Below are 10,937 nucleotides of genomic sequence, written 5' to 3' on the forward strand. Positions count from 1 at the left end.
CAGTATTAACTTGTAAACCCCAAGTGTGACAGTATTCATATAATTTGTTTAAACTAGTTTGTAGGTCCTCTGGAGAGTTACCAAATATGACCATATCATCAGCAAATAGCAATATCATAATACATAAATCATATAGTGACAATCCACTCCCAATATCGGATTGTAAATATAATTCCAGGTCTTCTAAGAACAACGCAAATAATATCGGTGAATTATTTAGGCCCTGTTTTAGGCCGATTGAAATGTCGAAAAAGTCAGAGAAGGAATTGCAATGTTTAACACAAACAATAAACGCACAAGGTAACCTCATCTTCGAACAAAGTGTGTCTTCAATAAGATTATGAAGGACAAATATTGCATCTTCTGTGCTGGACCCTTTTCTAAACCCAAATTGTGCGTCTGATAACAGATTATTGTCTTCGAACCAAGTTTCAGCTCGTTTGGTTAAAATACTAGTAAATATTTTGCCCAGGTTACTGACAAGAGTTATGCCCCTGTAATTATTGGTGTCATTCATATCCCCTTTCTTATATTGGGACAATATAGCCATATGACCAGGACAACGGAAAGTGACCACTATCTAGTACGACATTAAACAAATCGGTTAAATGACCAACCAATATATCTATAGATTCAATAAAAAACTCGTTTAATAGATTGTCGATAGGGCATGCCGATTTATTCCGCTTAAGGCCCTAACTGCCGATCTCACTTCTTCTGCCGTTAAAGGAGAGTTTAATTCTTCAAATTTGGGATCGCCAATATTAAAATCGGAATTATTAACAAATTCATCTATTTCGTCAATCTGTGTTGCGCGTATGTCATTAAACAAACCGGAAAAATATTCCTTGAAACTATCCGTATCGATATTACCAGTACTGTTATTATTCCTAGATTTAAAATGATTCCAGAAATCTTTCGGCCGTTTATTTCTCAAGTCATACAATTCCTTCGCCTTACGGGTTTTATATATGCATCATATGCTAACAATAAAAATAACGTATTTTGAAAAATAACATATAATCTTATGCATTTCGATGGTGAATTGAAAAATACTGATGCATTATGTCCGATACAATTCATCTTTGGACAGTTTGTTTATTGAAACATAACCTCACTGTTTAATTTCATATTCTTTCAATGTTATAGACGAACCATATGGCAAAATGGCCTTGGAAGTAAAAAGTCAATTTTTTTATATCTTGTATAAGATTATAATTAGTAATCAGTTTGTTAATGAATTTGATAAATGTAGAAGCATTGATTAAAAAATTGTTAATATAAGTGCAGCATTGCAATATTTCACATTAAGAACACAGCAAGTAACAACATCCACTCGTGAAATATAAATTTTGGTGGTAAACATATCTATTGCTCTCTAACATTCAAACAAAGTACAATAAACTACGTTGTTAAGGGATTCAAAGCTTATATAGCGTTAAATATAGGATATCACAAAACAATATCCTGCATGCGACAAATCGTTAACCCTTAAACTATTCAAAGGAAACATTCTGCGTTATTCCTTTCGAAAATTTTCAGTCGACTCATTGGAACTCCGTACTCCAAATTGCATAATACGTAAATAAGGATGGTTTAATATTGAGAAATACAATATTTATTGTTTGCTAATAGCTAATGAGTCTTTGTAGAAATACTTAACACGGTCTTCTATTCAAAGGGTACGTGCGAGCATTTAAGTTCTCAGCCTTTCCTGTCTTAAATGTTTAAATGAAGCAATTACAAAGACACAAGATTTCCTGAGAAATCAACAAACTGAATAGCCGATAAATACTTCAACAAATGTTTGCACCTTGATTTATTCCAGAGTGTTTATAAAGAACTAAAGAACTGATTGTTTCAGTTCCATAACACGTCGTTCATATCACGTGATTGCCGTTATGTGAAAACGTAGATTTGAGAGGCAGTCTGAAAAATATTCAGCAAAATATAAGTTTTCACATAACGGCAATCAATTCAATTCAATTCAATAGTTTATTAGCACAAACATTCAAGTTCAACGCCTTTACTTCTGGCGGTAACATTTATTTACATACATGAGAAGAGCATGATATTATAATACACAGATTAATAACACTATTAGGATATTGATAATTCACGTAAAAAAGTAATCATTAACCTGAAATTGCTTGAACATTGGCGTACCTTAATCCTTTACAGAACAATATCTATAAATTGACCACCCTCGCTAATGCGGTCAGGCATGTTTTGACAGTAACGGGTATGTTAGTGATGAAAAGTGATCGTTGTAAGGCCACTCTTTAATGTAATTGTTCTGTTTTAAACAGCTGATCAGTGAGTTAACAAGAGTTGCATCTGATTCAACTACTACCATTGATTTGATCTTGGTATCTGATTCACAACTTATTAGTCAGAGTGGTGTAATTGATTGTTACCTTAATAATCATCTTATGACTTTTTGTACAAGAAAAGTTACACGTAGTTGTATTGGTAAACACAATTTTGTTGAAATTAGGTCACTTAAGCACTACAATAAGGAAGCTTTTCAGCAAACCCTGATTGGTACTGACTGGAGTCATGTGCTATTATGTGATGATGTAAATATTGCCTGGTCATATTTTAAATCTACTTTTTTGTCCGTTTTAAATTCCATTGCACCAGTCAAGCAGGTCCGCATTAAGCAGAGAACAGAGGCTTGGATTGATAATGAGGTTCTTCAGAGTATTAAGGCTAGAGATAATGCTTTTCAGAAATATAAGAGAAGTAAAACTGAGGAAGATTTATGTATGTTTAGAAAATTAAGAAACTATGCCCAAACATGTATCACAAATGCAAAAAAGAATTATTTTAAGAACACACTTGAATGTAATAAAAATGATTCAAAGTCTATATGGAAGAGCCTTGAACAGCTTGGTTTGCCTTCCAAGAAGGGCCAGTCCTCTTCCAGCATTGGTTTGAATGTTAATGGTGAAATTTGTTTTGATAAATCCAAGGTAGCTGAAGCTTTTGTTTTTTGTTTTTTAATGTCCTTTTACACAACTGTTGCTGAAAAAACCTTGTGATAAACTGCCAAGTGTGTAAACAGATTTGGCCAAAAAATTTTGTTTTTTCAATATTATTCGTCCAAAGGTGTAAAACCAAACAGTTTTTGGTACTTCAATAGTTACAGAAAGTAAAGTATCGAAATTCTTGGACAGCCTTAGCTCCAACAAGGCAACTGGTCTTGATGGTATTCCCTCGAAGTTTGTTAAGGAATCATCAAACATTATAGCAAACCCCCTTGCACATATAATTAACCTATCATCATTCAAGGAGTCGTCCAGATGACCTTAAGTCTGCACGTGTTGTTCCTTTTTTAGAAAAACGACAAAACTGGAAGTTTGGGAATTATCGTCCAGTCTCCATTATTTAAACATCATATCTAAGGTCTTAGAAAAGGTTATCTATGACCAAGTTGAGGAATATTTGACAAACAATGACTTCTGTATAGTTTTACAGTCCGGTTTTAGACGCAAGTATTCTACTGAGACATGCCTCATTCATTTGACCGTTACCTACGTTTTATGATATGGATAAGGAATCTTGTTGGCATGGTGCTCTTAGACTTACAGAAAGCGTTTGAATACGGTCACCATGATATTCTTCTAATGAAACTTAAAGCCATTGGTCTGAACGAGTCAACAACACGATGGTTTTCCTCATACCTTCCGACCGTCACCAACTTGTTTCAGTCTCTGGTACTTTTACGTCCTCAATCAAAGGTCACATGTGGTGTCCCACAAGGATCAATTTAGATCCACTTTTATTTTTTTAATTTACGTGAATGATATGCCAGCTGTTGTCAGAAATAAGCTGCTCCTATACGCCGATGATTCCGCAATTTTAGTGTCAGGCAAAAGTACAGAAGATTTAGAGTCTAGCCTTTCTGAAGAATTAGAACTTGTTAGTGAGTGGCTTATCTGATATAAGCTATCTCTCTGCATTTGGTAAAACAGAACTATTTTATTCGGGTCAAAACAGAGGCTTAAATCTAAAGGCAATCTAAACGTGACTTGCAAAGGTTTGCCAATTGAATGTAAACTTCAGTAAAATATTTAGGCGCAACCATTGATAATTGCTTTGTCTTGAGGACATGGCTAGGTCGGTCATGAAAAAGGCAAACACACAAGTTAAAATTCTTATTTAGGAAGCGTGAGTACCTTACCCAAGCACACAAAAAGGTTACTGGTCATGTCCCTTATTCAGTGCCATCTAGACTTTGCCTCTACCATCTGGTTTTATTCTGTGAACCAAGACTTTGCGTAATAAGCTTCAGGTCACACAAAACAAACTAATGAGATTTGTTTCAATTTAGAATCTAGGTCCCACATTGGAAAATCTCAGTTTATTGTCTTAACTGGTTACTGTGGACAAAAGGGTTGATTTTATAACTCTTTGTCATGTTTTTAAGATTCATTCCAAATTGGCCCCTTCATATCTAAGTGAACATTTTAACCCCGTTAGTGTGGCACACAATTATAAAACTAGATTCAGAATGTCCGCTACATCTCAGGGCACTGATTTTATGGATAGTAGGTTTTTTCATATCCAAAGGTCAATAGTTTTGGTAAGAAATCCTTTGCTTACCGAGGATGCTCACTATGGAATGATCTCCCTAAGGAAATAAGGTTCAGCAAGTCTTTGAAGTCTTTTAAATCTTCCCTTAAAACATATTTGTTGGACTAGGGCTGTTCATATATCATGTATTTTATATTGTAATAGATAGGTTCATGTCCAAGGTAATCTTACATTTTTAATTTAGCATACCTATTATTCATGGATATTCATGTCTTGTTTTATTGTCCATTGTTGAATACATTCTGTTAATCTAGTATTTGAACAGCACTTCAATTGTGATACACTGTGATACTTCTTATTTTACCTAACATATTATTATTTATATTTAAATATGCAATACAATTAATACATAATCAGTCTTCTACTGTGATATTTTTTTATTTTTTTTTTTTTAATTATAATTTCTTAATAGCATGTCTTCCTATGTCAACTAGTTTGTTATATAAGGACCACAATGGAAAAAAGGGATTGATAATCCCTTATTTCCATTGTGGTCCTTATATAAAAAAAAATTGTGTTATCCTTAGATATATAATGTAGTTAACATGGATAAATTTTATTCCTGATATTATTTATCATGTGTTTAATTCCATGCTATGTACATTTTATGCTGAAATAAATCTATCTATCTATCTATCTGTTCAGAGCATAATTATTATTTGTTTTAGTTCACTGATCAGACTTAAGAAGAAAAAAGAATCACGTGATATGAACGACGTGTCTATCAATGTTAGTTTGACTCAATGGTCACGCCTCAAAGCCTTAAATAAAGAATATTGTATTAAGGATTTTCTTCCGTACTCAAAATGTATATGCAGTTTTGTGGCATTAACTTTTATCGCTTGGGAAGATAAATAAATAAAATCGATCTCGTTCGGCAGAAAACTGAAATATGCATCACTTTACTTCAAAGATTCAAAGTTTCAAAGTTTATTGTACACTCTGTCGTATAATACATGTGATACGAGGTTTACAACAAATAAACATACAAAAATTAAATCAGACGAGCTGTGTAAGTACTAAGAAAAAGAACGCTATTTTCTATCTTCTAGAGTAAACTAAGATATATTTATACATATTTGTAACAATTTATAGTAAAATTGAGGTAAGTGCTAATTAGCCCGGTGTATTTATAAAATGATCCAGTATAATCTTAAAAAACTTCGCTGAATTTATAAATTTCTTTTCATCTGTTTCATTTACCATTTTTTTATACATAATTGTGTTACAGTTATCACCTTTAATATACGGTAGCAGTCGTTTTCTTGCATCAACAAAGAGAGTACATTTAACAAGATAATGAAATTCGTCACCGACATCGTTTGATTGACAAAGATGACATTTCCTATAATTACGTTCAATATTAAACCATCGCCCCTTTTCAATAGGGAGGTGATTACACATTCGAAATCTTATCAAATATTGCAAATAGAAATCAGGAACATTGTCAAAATAGCATACATAACCAAATGTATCCTTAAACATTCTATACTGTTGTCATGTCCGATTTTAATCACGTGGTTTGTACACTGCGCTTTAAAGTATTAACTTAACTTCACTGCCCGCCCTACAACAGACTTAAATTGAATGAGGCACCATTTTAAGCTATTCTCTTATTTCAACATTTAAGCATATTCTACTCCGAGTTTTACAATATGATTAAGCATACTGATGAAAGAATCAAGTGTTTACTTTAAACATTATATATTTTACAACGATTGTAAAGGAAGCTATGATATCTTATACTAAGTCACTCTCGTTGGCATGATGTAGCGCGAGAGTGTAGTCTTGTGTTGTGGGGGAAACCGGAGTACCCGGAGAAAACCCACTTGTCCGGCTTGGTGACCACAAACCAAACTCACATGCGCCCAGGCCGGGAATCGAACCAGGGTCGCCTTGGTGAAAAGCGAGAGCGCTAACCACTGCGCTAACCGGACAATCGAGTGTTTCTGAGAAAATATAGCACTATTTGAGACTAATTCAAGCGCCTTAAGGGATTTTAAATCATACTAGTACCATAATGGACACGGAGTTTTTCTTGACAGAAACGAGACTATGTGCGATAGTTCTCAAAATGTATTATAAAATGGCATTCATGATCATTTTTCAAACCAGGCTGAGCGTAGTAGCTTATGAAAAGTTTTAAAAGTTTTAGTTATTACAATTTTGTTTTTGTTTTTTACGATTATGAAATTTCTTTCAAATGCCATATTAAGAAAGACAGAAAATATAATGTTAATGAATAATATTTGAAAATCATAATCGTTTTTTACAGACTTTAGATACAATCGATAACGTTTGTGTAATTCTCAGTTAGCAAATAATTATCCCAACGTGGCTTTCAGAGTTAGAAGCGATTATGAGGCCATAAAACATTTGTTCGTGTTCCTCTGGATTATTACATGTAAAGCCGTAATTTCATTGCAGACGGTGGAAGCGGGTGTAGATGTTTTAACGGCAATGTTAATAACACAATTGAAACTACAGGGACAATTTAAATGCTCAATTATAATGTTTTTTATTTGTCTAGTTTATCTTGTTTTTCAGAGGACTACCAGAAGCTGAAAATAAATAGAATTTGATTAATATGCAAAAGTATGTTCAAAACTAAAGTAGCTGCCTGGTGGATGGACCTTTTCAATGGTTATCTAATTAAGTTATCCATTATTCTGTAGTATAAATTATATTAAAAAATGCTTAACCTCACCGACAATGAAATATAACTTCATCAAGCGAAATCAATATCATGAATATATATATGCACATTAAAATACTAGATTCCGACAATGTCTGTAATAGATGCAGTTATAATTTTTACCTGTTTTACAAGTTGTATGTACAGTTTTTACGTTTTGTAAATGGCTCTCATATGCTCTTCACTGGCATAAGTGGCAAAAGGGCATAATGAACTGTGCTCAGTAGAACTGGCTACGATGACATTTTTATGGATTTCTAGTTTTATAATTTTATAATTACGCTCAATTGCGGGACTTTTGAACGAGGACGTCGACGACATTTTGCCAATAAAATACAAGCTAATTATACTGTTTAAAACACACGAGACTCATAACTTCTAAAATATCGCATGTTTGGTTTGATTGCAAGCCCAAAATTGACTAAAAAGGTCTGAACAATATCAGTGCTACATAAACATATTATATATAATGCAATTAAATAGAAACACGGACATTATTTTTAAACTTAATGGTCTGTTGAACTAAGAAAAAAGATCAACTAAAAATCACACGAACAAAAATGTTTAAGACATAATGACAATATTCAAGTTTTCCTTTGCGTTTTAAGCTTCCTGGCCGATGTTTTCAATTGAAGAAAGTTGTTTGCTGAGAAACGGGTATATAAGGGGGACATGGCGACAAACATACGGGAAAAACAAGGCAATTACACTCTTTTGCGCTTTCAATGTACTGTAGTAAAATCGAGTCCGTTTTCTGTGTAAACAACTGGCAAATTTTGAGGGGCCAAGAAATCCTTTCCTTGGTTGAGCTCGAACCCATCACTTCTAGTGTAAGGGGCGGACACGTGAAACCACTATAACACGTGCATTGTCACATTGTTTTCAGTTGGGGTAGTGATATAAACTATATAAGCGTACTTTCTTCATACATATTTAGCATTTTCTGCTATGAATGAAACAATTTACGGACATCTCTACACTATGTTGTGTGTCTTATAGTTTTAAGTCCGTGTAATCCTAAAGCCGCGATATCTAGACTTAGTCGGTGATCACTTGTTAAGGTGAAATACAAACTTTATAATACCAAATAGATTGTTGAGATATTGTATTCACCCAACCACCGTGGCACTCAATATGACGGTAAAATAATGATCACGTAAATGGAATTAAAACAATGAATTTGAATCAACATTGATGAAAACAATCTAAATGCCTTATTGTTCTGGTTCTGAAGAGCATTTGCCTTTCAATCCCTTCATCGATTCTGTGAAAAAATGAAAAGCGATAACGTTAAACGTCCTAATGATATCATCAAAATAAAGTAGTTCAATAGAAAAATATAAACACATTTATTTTTCTAAATTAGGTTGCAATGATTGTGGTGTTTGTAGTTTATACTCCGGGTCCCGGCGTGAGCACATTGAAGGGTCCCAGAGTGACAGTTCAACCACCGCACACCTATCCTGGACAGACTATCTGGCGGTTAATCACTACTAGGTGCCATCACCTCTGCAAGGAACTGACAACTTCTGTACATGCCAGGGGCAGTGGTACAGTGCGAATGGCCGTAGAAAGGATTTCATGACCAATCACAACAGAAGTGACCTGGTCCGCCCGGGAATCGAACCCGGGTTGTCCGATTCACAGTCCAACGCTCAACCGATTGAGCTAACTGGGCGGACGTGAACGTCAATGAGTATCTGCTTGTTATTTTTATAGTCACAAGATAAGAATACATAACACACGCACTGAAGCAGAAAACAGGCATGAGTGGCACTAGTTCAAAAGCATAAAGGCATTATACATGTATATCGCCATAGTAAAAGAACATTGAAATTAATAAAATGATCAATAAACAAAGTATTGGTGTCTCGTCTACGACGATGACAAGCCTTTGGATTAAACTTGCTTTCACACAAACAAATTATCACAAGGAAAAGAAAACACAAAGATTCAAAATAAATTATTTCTAAGCACAATTTGCTTAACTATACCGGAATTATTAATTCCTCATGTTTGGACTAGTCTGAGGTTGATTGCGCATCGACTATCGTTATCAAGATTTCAGTGTGGACATACCACGTGGTTTGTGACGTCACATTATAGAAAGTGTATCGTTCTTTTACATTTCTTAATACGGTTAAAAATAGTTGTACTAATAATAAACGATTATTAAGTACATAATTATAAATTACTAACATGAGGCGAATGGCTCCCCAGCTTACATAACTTGGATAGATACCAAAGCGACAGATAACAAAGCTAAAGCCTTTAAGTACTGAAATTATGTAATAAAGTAGATTCGTTTAATCGGAAGCTTCTTCGTTAATCCTTTCAAGTAGTTTCCAAATCCTTTTGGGAACTCCGAAACTCATTTTGTTACGAAATACGTAAATAAAGAATCGTTTAAAAATGCGAATTACAGGAAACAATTACATTTTCAACTAATATCTCATGAAGCCTTGTAGAAGCACTTAAGGATAACCTTATATTACATACTTTATAATTATTCTATTCAGACATTTAACAAGGTTTGTAAGGTTGAAGTTCTTTGCGGTATGGGATAAAGGAAATTACTGTTTTGTTTTACTTTTTTTCTCTTAATTTACGCTTTTTGCAGATTTTTGTTATTTTCCATCCGTTTTTGAAAAACGTTCGAAGTAACTCCAATTGTGTCATTGTATAAGAGAGCATAACTCAAAAACGCCATCTAGTTAAATACCTTTATGCTCCGATATGTACGAATTAAAGATATTTAATACCAATATATCATTGTAAAAAGTTTTTGAATAATAAAAGGTATATGATACAAATCATTATATATATGTGTGGAAACTGGACGATATGGACCGCAACGTGTCAATAGAGAAGATAGACAATGCGTATTATGTGTTAATGCTTTAAGAGACATTGAAGAGGAGTTTCATTTTATTTTAAAATGTGATTGTTACAAAGACATAAGGAAACGTTATATAAGCAAGTATTACACTAGAAACCCGAGTATGTGGAAATTGATTGAGTTGTTTTCATCAAATTAAAGATCGGTGTTAAATCGATTGTGTACATATATAAGCAAAGCTAATGAAATAAGAAATTCGCTTATAAATACTATCCTTTAATTACACTTGTTTGTATTAATATGTTTTGTTTCTGTATTATTTGTATTTATTTACCATCATTTTGTTATAATTATTTGTATGGATGAGAAACAATATTTTTAAATCCAAATAAATCATCTTGTTCTGTTTTGTTTATGTTCATTATAAGGATATCTATTTTTAGAGGCGAAACAATCCTAATGACACTTCTGGACGACCCAGCCTTGACACAAAGCTTTTCGTTAAGAAACTATGTATGATTTGGTACACTGACCAATATATGCCCCCGTAATTCGCTAGTGGAAATCAGCAACATTTGACGCCCTTTGACTAAGTCGTTTTGGAGTTATTATTTTTCAAATGTCACTTTGACATTGACATTTGATTCAAATCAAAATCATTATTGGTCAGTGTCCTTTCAAGAACTAACGGATACATGGACATGGGAATCCATCTAAATTAATACGTTTCAGCTTTTACCGCATCTTTTGACCTCAAACTCCTATGAAGAAAATGAACGGTTTCTCTCAATGGCGAGTGGATTT

The sequence above is a fragment of the Mya arenaria genome, chromosome 7 (assembly GCF_026914265.1).
Source record: "Mya arenaria isolate MELC-2E11 chromosome 7, ASM2691426v1".
Lineage (NCBI taxonomy): Eukaryota > Metazoa > Mollusca > Bivalvia > Myida > Myidae > Mya > Mya arenaria.